The sequence below is a fragment of the Eutrema salsugineum genome, unplaced genomic scaffold (genome assembly GCF_000478725.1).
Source record: "Eutrema salsugineum unplaced genomic scaffold, Eutsalg1_0 scaffold_8, whole genome shotgun sequence".
Lineage (NCBI taxonomy): Eukaryota > Viridiplantae > Streptophyta > Magnoliopsida > Brassicales > Brassicaceae > Eutrema > Eutrema salsugineum.
The window spans coordinates 11,274,034-11,287,365 of NW_006256414.1; the positions used below are offsets into that span (position 1 = coordinate 11,274,034).

The 13,332-nt window shown below is 38.6% G+C and overlaps 1 non-coding gene across 1 annotated transcript; it reads left to right on the forward strand.

The window, feature by feature from the left end:
* Positions 1–7,747: 7,747 nt before the first annotated feature.
* LOC112082339 lies at positions 7,748–7,853 on the forward strand. The gene has a single exon (XR_002897000.1). It is a non-coding gene; the product is annotated as a small nucleolar RNA R71 (small nucleolar RNA).
* Positions 7,854–13,332: the final 5,479 nt, after the last annotated feature.

A 13,332-nucleotide genomic window follows, 5' to 3' on the forward strand; every position in this document is an offset into this window, starting at 1 on the left:
TTAGATATCAATATTAAGTCCAAATAAATTGAGCTAGTGTATCCTGTCAGAAAGAATCTCCATGAATAGAAGTCCTCTGGTGGGAGTTCGTAGTGCAAGTACTCTAGCTACCGCCTAGTCTAGTGCTAACCACAAATGAGCTATCATGCAAAGTGTAGAAGTGTGCAGGTCTAAATCATCATAGTTTTGCGTCAAACATTCCTGAAAAATACTTAATGTCGAATAGGTTACATATTAAAATTTAAAAAGTGCTTGAAATTTAAAAGCAAAAGCAAGAAAATGATTAGTACGGATAAACATCCTCCCCCAGACTTAAATCACACTGTCCCAGTGTGAAGAAGTTTGTGAGAAGATGGTGAACAAAAGTGAAATAAAATAAGATAAAAGAAAAGAAAATGATGATAGAACCGTGATGGTAGTGAAGTGCTGATCAATCACTCATCCTCCGATGTGTCGGTTGCAAACTGGTGCTGCTCCTGTAGGAAGGTGACAACGCGCTCAAAGCGTTGTCCCTGTCTCTCAACTCTGCGCTCCAGATCAGAATGTCTGTGTGATGATGTAGATGATGAGGTGTGGTCGGTCGAAACAGATTGCTGAAAGTGAGCACGGGCTGCATCTACATCACGTTTCGCCTTGGCCACTATATATTGGCCAATGGTGAATGGTAGACGAGGTACAGATGGCAGAAAATCATCGGGTTCCAGAGTCCATCGCGGATATCGATATATTGGTGGTTCTAGAGCTAGAGTACGGCGGTATGACTACGTCACTATCGTGATCATAACCAATCATTTCTCGCAACCCTGACCAGTAGGTTTCCACTCTGGCCCTGGAAGGGAGAGAACGCAAGAGCTGCACAAGACTCGTCAATACTCACGATCTCGCCGCAGGTAGGTTTCCACTCCTACGGAAAAATCGCCTGTTTCATTCTAGGGCTGATTCTTAATGAAAACTTTCGCAACACTAACTATCTAGATCAGATACTAGGTGATCAATCAAGCATACATGCAATAAGAACAAGAATAAACAGAGAGCAGGTCGAAATCCCAGATCTATAAACCTAGATGTCTTAATCGATTATGAGAGCCCCTTTTGGGAACCCTAAGCCCAACTCGGGATCTGCTCAGACATGGCTGAGGTCGACATCATCATTGGTTTTAATAAAAGTAATGAAAATCAGTAAAGAAAAGAGATGAAGAAAGCTTCTCTATTGAAGAACTCGGACTTGAACAATCTTCTACAAAAATTACATAAAAACGGCTAAAGGAAAAGGGTTTCTGTAAAGTATGAATGGTTCTCTCTAAAAACGACCTAAATGACAAGTATTTATAGTCTTCAATACTCCATGGTCTCTAGGGTTCCGGAATTGAGGCTGAGAATGACTTTGGGCTTCAAAAATATGGGCTTTAGTTCGGAGGTTGATGGCCGCGGTCAGGAGTGATGTGACCACGGGGATTTGGTGGTTGGCCGCGGTCGGGAGGCTTCTGACCGCGGGAAATAGGCTGTTGGCCGCGGTCGCGTGACTTGCTGGCCGTCTTCGAGTGGCTCCGGGGCTAATGGAATATCTTGAGATTCAACCGTTAGAATGTCTCCAAACCAAGTGCATTTGAAAGCTGGTTGATTCTTCTTTAAGTTGTCCCATTTTGAGGGTGAACAGACGGTGAGAAGGTCTTCGTCTCTCCATGAGAGTTCTGACGGTCTGCATTTATCCAAAAGAGTCTTTTTGTTCCAATTTGTGCCTCTTTATCCCAAATTACCTGAAAAGTCTTTTAAAATCCGGAAACATAGAAATCTTTTGAAAACCTTTGAAAATGGAGTAAAAACACCTGTAAAAGATATTAAAGTGATCCATAAAAATGGTCAAAATCTGGTGTTATCAACTCCCCCAGACTTAGTCTTTTGTTTGTCCTCAAACAAAACAAAGGCTAAATCTCGGTGAGAGGTTTGAAAACGCAGGAACTAAACAAAATCTCAGAGACCAAACTTTTAGACCAATATCAATTAGTATGCATCAATCGGGAATAGCCTAGAAAATTCTCACTAGCAATACAGGCATAACTAGTCCGTTAATCCGTTATGCGGAAATCTATGCACTAAGATCTAACTTCCAGTCAACTAGCTCTTAACATTCTTTAAAAATCTCGGTGGTTCTCATCAAAGAAAGTGTAGGCAAGGCAATATAGGCTAGGTGTTAAAAAGGATTATTCTAGGGGTATGGATTAAAGTGTTTACGGGTTACCTAAGGATCTGGAGGATGTAGGATATTATGCAAAACCGCAAGAGAGAGTGAAGCTGTTGGTATCCACAGTTTTCAGTCACTTTCTTCTTGCCATAGATTCCTGGTCTTCTTCCTCAGGTTCTCTCCTAACACCCCTAGACTTAGATTTTTGTAAATCTTTCAAAACCATAGCTCCTTAAACGAATAGTGGTTGCTTATTGCTCCACAAATTTCGTCAATCTAAGACTCATTAGGCTTTTTTTGTTTCCCTCTCTCTTTTCCATTCGTTTTTTTTTTATTGAAGAATGAAGAGAGGGAACACCTTTAGATATAGAGTCATAGAGAGCATGAAATTACCAGTTAAAATCTGTCTTGTAAAGCTTCATGAAGTTTCTGATACTCTTCCTTCCCAATTCCATTCAGTCTCCTTTGTGAGTGACTGAAAACTGTGTCGCTCCTCTTCTCTCCGACGTTTTTGCACATATCTGCTGATATAAACTAAAGAGAGAATGCATGAGGATTGAAAACAAGGGTTTCGGGTTTAGGGTATGGTACCAGATAAAGATAAACTGGTCATCTAGGACGACAAAGAGTGGTAAAAGTGAGGGTAAAAGACGTCCTAGATGTGTATGTCGATGCCTGCCTAGAATCAACGATGAGAAAATTAGATATCAATATTAAGTCCAAATAAATTGAGCTAGTGTATCCTGTCAGAAAGAATCTCCATGAATAGAAGTCCTCTGGTGGGAGTTCGTAGTGCAAGTACTCTAGCTACCACCTAGTCTAGTGCTACCCACAAATGAGCTATCATGCAAAGTGTAGAAGTGTGCAGGTCTAAATCATCATAGTTTTGCGTCAAACATTCCTGAAAAATACTTAATGTCGAATAGGTTACATATTAAAATTTAAAAAGTGCTTGAAATTTAAAAGCAAAAGCAAGAAAATGATTAGTACGGATAAACATCCTCCCCCAGACTTAAATCACACTGTCCCAGTGTGAAGAAGTTTGTGAGAAGATGGTGAACAAAAGCGAAATAAAATAAGATAAAAGAAAAGAAAATGATGATAGAACCGTGATGGTAGTGAAGTGCTGATCAATCACTCATCTCCGATGTGTCGGTTGCAAACTGGTGCTGCTCCTGTAGGAAGGTGACAACGCGCTCAAAGCGTCGTCCCTGTCTCTCAACTCTGCGCTCCAGATCAGAATGTGTGTGTGACGATGTAGATGATGAGGTGTGGCCGGTCGAAACAGATGGCTGAAAGTGAGCACGGGCTGCAGCTGCATCACGTTTCGCCTTGGCCACTATGTATTGGCCAATGGTGAATGGTAGACGAGGTATCGATGGCAGAAAATCATCGGGATTCGGAGTCCATCGCGGACGTCCTCCGTTACACAATCTTGGAACTGATGCTGAAGGCAAGCTGACTCGGTGCTCCTCAATGCCAGTGCAATACATGTAACTAAACCTGTCTGGATCGAAAGTGGCACGAGAGATAGTGTGATCGCGAGAGAGATAAAGTAGGTCATACCAGACATCGGGAAGTGGATCATCAGATGAAAAATCGAATCCTACAGCCTGTAGTATCGCTGTAATAGCACTCCCGTAAGCTGGAGTAGCGTACTCGCAACCATGTAAATCATGCTTCACCTTTACCATGTTCTTTGCTATGATCCAGGCAAAGCAAGCAAGTCGTGGGTCGTTCATAAACGGAATCTGAAGTGTAATGAGCTCAGTCTTCAAAACGCATCCCATGTTGGCTCTAGAGAAAATCGTGTGTGCCAAGAGTTTGTGCACAACTCTCACTGCTGGATGAGTAAGAAGGGCTGACTTGGATCTTCTGCTATCATAGACTCCATGACCCATCTCTCTCCACAAGTTAAAATCCGGTTCATCTTCAAGGTAAATGCCATCAGTGTATGGAAGTTTAAGGGCTTCACAAAGCTTAGAAATTGTGAGAGAGTAAGGCTGTCCGCGGATAAAGAATGACAAGATGCCATCTGATGCTCTGGGGTTCCTCTTCTTCGTGTGGTGGAGTGTAATAGTTGCTAAGAACTCGCGGACTAGCTAAGGGTAAGTCGGAAGGTTCAGCTCCATGTAGGGCCTCAGCTTAAGTGCATCGATGTACCAGATCACATCCTCTCTGACTCCAAGCATCTCAAGTGTATGATAATCAATGCTAGGCGTGGGTTTGATGTTCAGCTTCTTGAAACGTCTTGCATAGTCCACTCTCGGGTTTGTTTCCCTGCCAATGTATCGAATCTGTGGTGGCTCGGGAGCTGCTCGTGTTTCTCTGGAGTGCTGGAGCAATCTCATCACATAGTTCCTCCTTCTCGGTATGGCTTGGTTCAGCATGTACTCTCCTAGATTAGCATCATCGAGAATGTCCTCAGAGCTGTCAACAGTGCGACGGCTTCTTCGGGATCTCGTTTGTTCCATTTTTCTGCAAAACGAAATAATTCTTGGAAAAAAAGTGAATATGGATGCTGATTTTAACACATTAAGATCAGTTATACTAACATTAGTATAAAGAGATTAATTAAATCCATGAGCAAGCAGGATTGACATTAAATCAAAGAAATCAAGTAGTTCATGACTAGATTCGGATTTTTTATGTTCTCAACATAGAAATCTTCTAAAAATCGGTTTTAATGAGCAATTTCCATGTCAAACCTATAGGTTACCTAATACTAATCACTAATCACACAAGACTTAATCAGATTCATCAATTTTTGCTGTTCCAAATTCGATTTTTATAAAGCATGTAGAATCCAAGTTTCAAAAATCTCAATTCCTCTTAAGCTAGGTGTTAAAAACGATTTTTAGATAACCTAAAAGGATAATCTATTGTTCTTAAGCTATTTCCACCATCAATAAACAGAGATTTGGGCTTTTTAAGAAAACCCTAAGTTCTGAAATCAATTAAAAATGGCGAGTTTGAGGTTCATACATTGCTGGAAAGAGAGATTTGATGACAGAATTGAAATCAGCTTTGAAAAAGAGGGAGGTTTGGGCCAAAAATCTTTTAAAAAACTTAAGAATTGAAAAATGTGTTCTATCTCCTAAATCTCCAAGTCTTTTTGAAGAGAAGAGACAAAGGAGTTTTGATCCAAAAAGTATGTTTCTTTTCTTTAAAAAGCGTTTTTGTAGCAAAAACGGAAAATTTCCGGGAATTTTTAAGTTTACGGGAACTTACCTTTCTTGTTTTGCACGCAAGGAAAGTTTAAAACTTACGGAGAATCTTTACGGGTTTTACCGGGAATGCTCCGGGAAACACCGGGAATCACCAGGTAACACCGGGAAACACCAGGTAACACCGGGAAACACCAGGTAAAACCGGGAAACACCAGGTAAACACCGGGAACCACCAGGAATCACCGGGAAACACCGGGAATCACCGGGAAACACCGGGAAACACCGAGAATCACCGAGAAACACCGGGAATCACCGGGAATCACCAGGTGACTTTTGAAAAGTGGCCGAAATCTGAGTTCCCGTCTCAACGACCAACGGCCGCGGTCAGGAGACGCGCGACCGCGGCGATTGAGGGCTCGGCCGCGGTCACATTCACGGTGCCGCAGTCGATGCTCCCTTGGCCGCGGGTCGGTTGGTCGCGACCGCGGCTCTTTCTCCTACGGCCTTTGTCCAACTTTCTGGTCTTTGCTGGGCCGAGCAGCTAAAAACCTACCCTTTTCTTCTTGTTTTTCTAATTTTCTGATTTTTTTGTGTTTTTGTCTTATAAAATACCTGAAACTTAAAAGAAAAAGAAAGTATAGATTGTAAAAAGGAAAAGAAAACTAAAAGAAAGAGTACCTAAATGAGTTGCCTCTCATTAAGCGCTTTTGTTTTAAGTCGTTAGCTCGACGTAAGCATGAATAATCAGGCTGATTTGAATGGCACTCCACTTGATGTGCCTTTATCGCTTCCGGTCACTGGAGGTTTTACTTCTTCTCCTTGAGGAGCGGTCTTCTTTCCTTTACTCTTCTTTTGGACTTTATTATTGTTTAAAACCCTTTTTGTGTTTTCGATCAGCTCCTGGATTTGGTCCTCACTAGTTTCTGTTGCATCCGGTGGAATGATGATCTTGATCTTTGCAAAAGCTTTCGGCTTCTCTTTTTCTTTCTCTTTTGGCCTGTTTCCTTTGCTTGGAAAATCGTCTAGGATAGTCGGGTAGTACCTTCTGCGATCCACATTGAGGAAAACAGCATGCCGGTTTGCGTGATCGATTACTGCTCCTACGGTAGCTAGGAATGGTCTCCCGAAAATGAGTGGCCTCTCCTTGTCTTTATCCATCTCCAGGACTTGGAAATCTGCTGGAACAATCTTGTCTCCCACTAGAACTTGTAGATCATGAATCGCCCCTTCAGTATCTTTTTGAGATGAATCTCCAAAAATAACCTTAACCATCGATGTCCTTAAGGTTTTTATGCCCAATTTTTCGGCAAATGTCTTTGACATGATGTTGACATTGGCTCCGGAATCGCACAGGCAGTCTGTAAACTTGATTCCTGAAATGAAACATTGGAAAACAAAACGTCCCGGATCATCGGTTTTTGCAAGCCTTTGAAACGGTGATCCTTCAGGTACCTTAAATGGTGGCTGCTTGGCATCGACATCTTTGTACAGTGGTACAAAGATTGGGGTTTCTTCTTTCTTTCCATCGGTTTTGGCCTCTTCTTCGGGCAGTGTTGTTATGGCGTTGCAAAACCTCTTAGGGTTATCTTCAACTCTTCATGGAAGAACTCCACTCTGCCTCTTCATAGAGTCAGCTGTTTGGGCGACTTGCACGTCTAGCTTCTTGACGTGCGAAGATAAAGCTTCAAACTTACCGTTCAGATCATTGTACATGCAGTCGACTTTTACGTTCACGTCTTTAGATGCTTTTTCGTTCGTCATAACGAGCTGTTGGATGGACTGTTCAAGTCTACCAATCTGTGAAGCTAGCTGATTTGTCGTGACTCCCTGCTGTTGTACAAATTGATTGTTAAAACCCGTACCTTGGTAGTCATATGGCTGTCGCGGGTTATATGGTCCTGTTCCTCCGAAGTTTCCACCTTGAAACTTGTTTTGGAAGGATTTCTGCTGTGGTGGGTAGTACTGATCTTGAGGATTCTCCACATTTGGATTGCGGTAAGAGAGATTGTTGTAATTTGCATTCCGGAAGTTGTTGTTGAAGCCATTGTTGAAGCGATTTTGAAAGGCTTGATTAATGTGATCGATATCACTAGGTCCTTCATCTTCTGCGCCATTGTTGGTCTCACAAGCATGGATTGGGCGATTGTTGCTCTTCAGAAGCTGGCTCATCATGTTCTTCAACTCGGTTATCTCCTTGTTGTCTGTACCGGTTTGCTTCGTCGATCGATCGTATTCAGGACAATCATTGCTATTGGCTTGAGCCAAATTTTCGATGAGGGCTCTTCCTTGGGCTATCGTCTTTTGTCCAAAATCTCCATTGCTAGCTGTATCAAGTGAAAGTTTGTATTTTGGTTGCAAACCTCGGTAAAATGTGCTCAGCAGGCTTGATCCATGAAATCCATGGTGAGGGCAATCACGTTCATACTCCTTAAAACGTTCCCAGACTTCATAGAAAGATTCAGTTGGCCCTTGTTGAAAGTTTGAGATCTTTGTTCTCAACTGATTCGACCTTGACTTAGTATAGAAGTGGTTCAAGAAAGCAGTTTTACATTCTTCCCAATTAGTAATCGATCCTGTAGGCAAAGATTTCAACCAGCGGTGAGCTTTATCTGCTAATGAAAAAGGGAACAACTTACACTTTAAATAGTCTGGTGGAACTTGGTTTGTTCTCATCATGCTGCAGATTTCTTCAAAGAGCTCGATATGGTCCATTGGGTGTTCAGAAGGAACTCCATGGAATTGGTTTTGTTTCACCAATGAGATGATTTGAGGCTTGACTTCAAACTCATTCCAGTTCGGAAACGGAACTTGAATTGCAGATCGGTTTTGAAAGTTTTGAGTAGGTGCATCGAAATCAGCTATGTGATGGTTCCTGGCTTGTCTTCGGTGTTGATTTGCTGGCTGTATAAGGCGGTTAACGCGCCCATTTGGCTGCATCCCTTGGTGGTCACCATCGGCTGCATTGATGGGTGCATCAAGGTCTTCACGCTCTTCTCTCTTGCGGTTCTGGTGGTTTCTTGGAGGAACCTCATCCTCCTCTCCATCTTGTCGAGCATGATGACCTCCTATGTGATCATTCTCTTCATTTTCTCTATGTTCGGACCCGTCTTGGTCCATATTTAAAGTTCGATTAATAGGATCTCCAGCCTGGTCGTCGTTGTCCATTCCTTGTGTTCGTCTAAGTCTTCGAAGTTCTCTTCCGTGTCTGTCTATCTCGTCTAGAATTGGAATGTTTTCTACAGGTCTGCGCCTGGTATTCATGCAATTCAGAGAAAAAAAAAAGAAGAGAAAGATAATTCAGCAAAACTTTAAGAAAGAACTAGAGATCAGGTGTCTAGAACAGAAGTTAAAACAAGAAAAATAGCAAAAGGCAGCAAAACAAATCCCCGGCAACGGCGCCAAAAACTTGATGTCGTGTCAACGGCGTGAGGGAACAAGTTTTACCCTTAACAAAAACAAATGAAAGCCGCAAGTGCACAGCTAATCAGTTGTAGTATTTAGGGATCGAATCCACAGAGATTTGTGTGCCTGGTATTCTTCTACGGTTTTTAACTTTATGTCTAGACTAGATTGGTTTTTAAAGGTTGGTTGTTTGTCACGAATTAAACTAAAACAAAAGAAAGCAAATAAATCTATCCTAGAAAGCAAGTAGAAAAATCGAATGGAAAGCAAGTAAAGCAAGTAAAATATCGAACTAAAGTAATTAAAATGCAGATCTAAATAAACAAGTAAAAATTGATTGGTTTGTAAACTATGGCTAAAAACGCTGAGCTTTTGAGAACTCTAAGGGATCATAATCGGTTTTGACACTAGGGTAGATAGATTGGGATTGACGGATATCGATATATAGGTGGTTCTAGAGCTAGAGTACGGCGGTATGACTACGTCACTGTCGTGATCATAACCAACTGTTTCTCGCAACCCTGACCAGTAGGTTACCACTCTGGCCTTGGAAGGGAGAGAACGCAAGAGCTGCACAAGACTCGTCAATACTCACGATCTTGCCGCAGGTAGGTTTCCACTCCTACGGAAAAATCGCCTGTTTCATTCTTGGGCTGATACTTAATGAAAACTTTCACAACACTAACTATCTAGATCAGATACTAGGTGATCAATCAAGCATACATGCAATAAGAACAAGAATAAACAGAGAACAGGTCGAAATCCCAGATCTATAAACCTAGATGTCTTAATCAATTATGAGAGCCCCTTTCGGGAACCCTAAGCCCAACTCGGGATCTACTCAGACATGGCTGAGGTCGACATCATCATTGGTTTTAATAAAAGTAATGAAAAACAGTAAAGAAAAGAGATGAAGAAAGCTTCTCTATTGAAGAACTCAGACTTGAACAATCTTCTACAAAAATCGCATAAAAACGGCTAAAGGAAAAGGGTTTCTGTAAAGTATGAATGGTTCTCTCTAAAAACGACCTAAATGACAAGTATTTATAGTTTTCAATACTCCATGGTCTCTAGGGTTCCAGAATTGAGGCTGAGAATGACTTTGGGCTTCAGAAATATGGGCTTTAGTTCAAAGCTTGATGGCCGCGGTTGGGAGTGATGTGACCGCGGGGATTTGGTGGTTGGCCGCGGTCGGGAGGCTTCTGACCGCGGGAAATAGGCTGTTGGCCGCGGTCACGTGACTTGCTGGCCGTCTTCGAGTGGCTCCGGGGCTAATGGAATATCTTGAGATCCAACCGTTGGAATGTCTCCAAACCAAGTGCATTTGAAAGTTGGTTGATTCTTCTATAAGTTGTCCAATATTTAGGGTGATCAGACGGTGAGAAGGTCTTCGTCTCTCCATGAGAGTTCTGATGGTCTGCATTTATCCAAAAGAGTCTTTTTGTTCCAATTTGTGCCTCTTTATCCCAAATTACCTGAAAAGTCTTTTAAAATCCGGAAACATAAAAATCCTTTGAAAACCTTTGAAAATGGAGTAAAAACACCTGTAAAAGATATTAAAGTGATCCAGAAAAATGGACAAAATCCGGTGTTATCAAATATTATAGGAGATGCTGATATATACATGAATATGGAAATAACGTCTGCGTTTAAAAACATTTTGTAATTTGTTATAGTATTTGTGTAAGAAAACAATATAAACAAAAGGAAAACAAAAGAAAATAAGGATATCACCAAAAACAAAAAGAAATAAGGATAAGAAGATGAGAAAGTTGGAAGAAGTGTAAGAAGACAATGTAAACATTCGGTAAAATAAATGAAATAGTTTTTATAATCTTATAAAATTTAAGTTTACCGTTCTAACTTCTTTTGTAATGATTATGTACAAAATAATTATTTGAAAATTCAATAGATAACTAACATTTCGTATTTCTCACATAAAAAAATTCACATTGATAATTTTTCAAAAATTATTAATATATTCACATTAGTGAATAGACACGGTCTTCAGACTTTGATGATATTACTTGGATATGAGTATCTTTGTTTATACATACGATATATTTATTGAAGACTGCATTTGATGATCTTAGTTGAGGAATGGTGCTAAAAGTATGAACTAAATATCAGTTTCCCTCGGAAAACTAGCTATCGTACTGATCCACTAAACTACTAAGAATCGTAGCAACAATTATGTCGCCCTTTAACCAAAATATATGATCAAGTTAGATAGTGAATTTAAAAATAAGTAATATAGTTTTCTTTTTATATACTTACATGTTCATCAGCTAAAATAAACTTTCTTGGAGAGACACTAGCACCAATGTCTTCAAGGATATCTTTAATAACTTGAATGCATATGCACGATCTTTCGAATGTCAAATCCAGTTCGGAAATTCATTCACATGCGACATTTTTCTGTTGATCGGATACGAAAAGACGGTTGTATATTGTGAAACTCTGAGTTCTAAATTCTCTCTATTTAGTGTAAAATTGTATCATTTCACTATAGATGATAACTTACAAATATATCACTAAGACTCCAATTAATTCTACTTTTAAGAGTACCAATTGTTGTATGAGAATTATTAAGATTTAGATTAGCTTTTTAATGGTCATAAAATATTAAATGTATATAGATATATCAAATTCTTATGTGTGTTTAACGATCAAAATTTATACATAAACGGATCTATATCATATTCTAAAGAAGTTTCTTTATGGCAATATTATGCATTTTCATGTTATAATATTGCAATACTATGGCAATATTATATCATATTCTATAGATTCTTTTATTACTTGATTTTGATTTTCGTAAAAAAGTTTTTGATCAACACTTTTTGTTGGTATTCATTGATTCTAATAAATTGGGTTTATTATTTAATGATGTAGTTCTAATATTATTCTTATTTTAAACCCATTAATTATTTATTTTGTGTATCAATGTATTACCATATTCTAATATTTCAAGTCCAAGGTGTGTGGAGATGTTGCAGAGAAGTGACCAACAATTGAAGACATATTCTCTAATCTTATCTAAAAATTAAATTTTTAAAAATTCAATAGATTAATATGGATTCAAAATGTTTATTATTTTTTTAAAATGTGATATATGTAGTTGAAAAAACACTTATATTTATATCAACCAATAAACCTGTGATCATCTGTGTGTTTAGGTTTGTGAAGGTCATCCAAATACATGATGTTTGGATTATTACAACACCCTTCAAATGCAGTAAAGTTTTGTTGAACCCTCATTCCCTGAAGTTCACCACCTCAAAAAGCTTATTCGGGATGCTCAGGCTTAGAGAGTATACTAGAAAGGAAAACTTATTAATTCATTAAGGACCTAATAAAATTTATTTTTTTTTATTTTTACTCTACGTTTTATGTTATATTTAATAAAATTATGTCAACTGAACACCGGTCAAAAAAAAATTTTATATAAGTGATTTATATCGAATGTTTATAGAAGTCTTTCAGAATTTTTAATTTCAAAATAATTCAATAAAAATATAAAGAGTAATGAATTAAAAAAATGAATAATTGATTAAGTTAATTATCTATAAATTCAGTATGTTATTTTGTATAAAATTCTAAAGTATTTATGCCCGCGCGCCGTATCTCAATATTTAGCCAGAGTGCTTCGAAATCAATAACATATTTGCCAAATGCCACACATTTGATATAAACAAATGGCCATTCAAAAACTTTAACTAATATTCTCTAATACAAAAAATTAAGTTTGTGTATTTAAAAAAAAAATGAAAAATCTGACATGTTTACTTACTCAAAACATCTAAGAGTAAACTTGATGCATTTATGTGAATCAACATGGCATCTTCCATATTTCGTCCTAGCATGCTCGTTTAATTTAAGAACTTTGATAATTCTTCCGATCAAGTCAACTACAATATTAAAATTTATCACTATGGTTAGATCTAAATACTAAATAAGTCTAAAACAACACAATCGAATTGTATACGAAACATACCAATCCTTGAGCGTGTAGATGGAGTGTTGAATATTTCACTGAACGATATGAATAAATATAGATGATCTTTGAGAACTGATGATGTTTCTTGGATGCGAGTATGTTCGTTGAAACACAATTGATATTTGTTGAAGACCGCAACTGATGAACGTAGATCATGTATGACGCCAAAATTACGAATAAAATACAAATTCCTTTCAGAAATTCGGTCACTGTACTGATCCGCTAAATTACTGGGCATTGTTGCTACAATTCTATCACTCTTTGACCAAAATATATAAAAAAAGTTAGATAACCGTTTCATTAAAATATATGGTATTGCAATTATGTACTTACATGTTCATCTGCCAAGAGAAGCATTTTTTATGCATTGAAACCAATGTATTCGATGATAATTTTGATAACCTGAATGCATATACAAGAACTCTTCAAAGTTAAATCCAGTTCACAGATACGTTCGCATGGAGACATTTTTTTAGTTGATGAGAAACGAGAAGACGGTTGTATTGTGAAGTTTTGAGTTTAAAAATTATTTTCTCTGTTTAATAAAAAGTTTTATCGTTTTGTCATTTTATAGATGA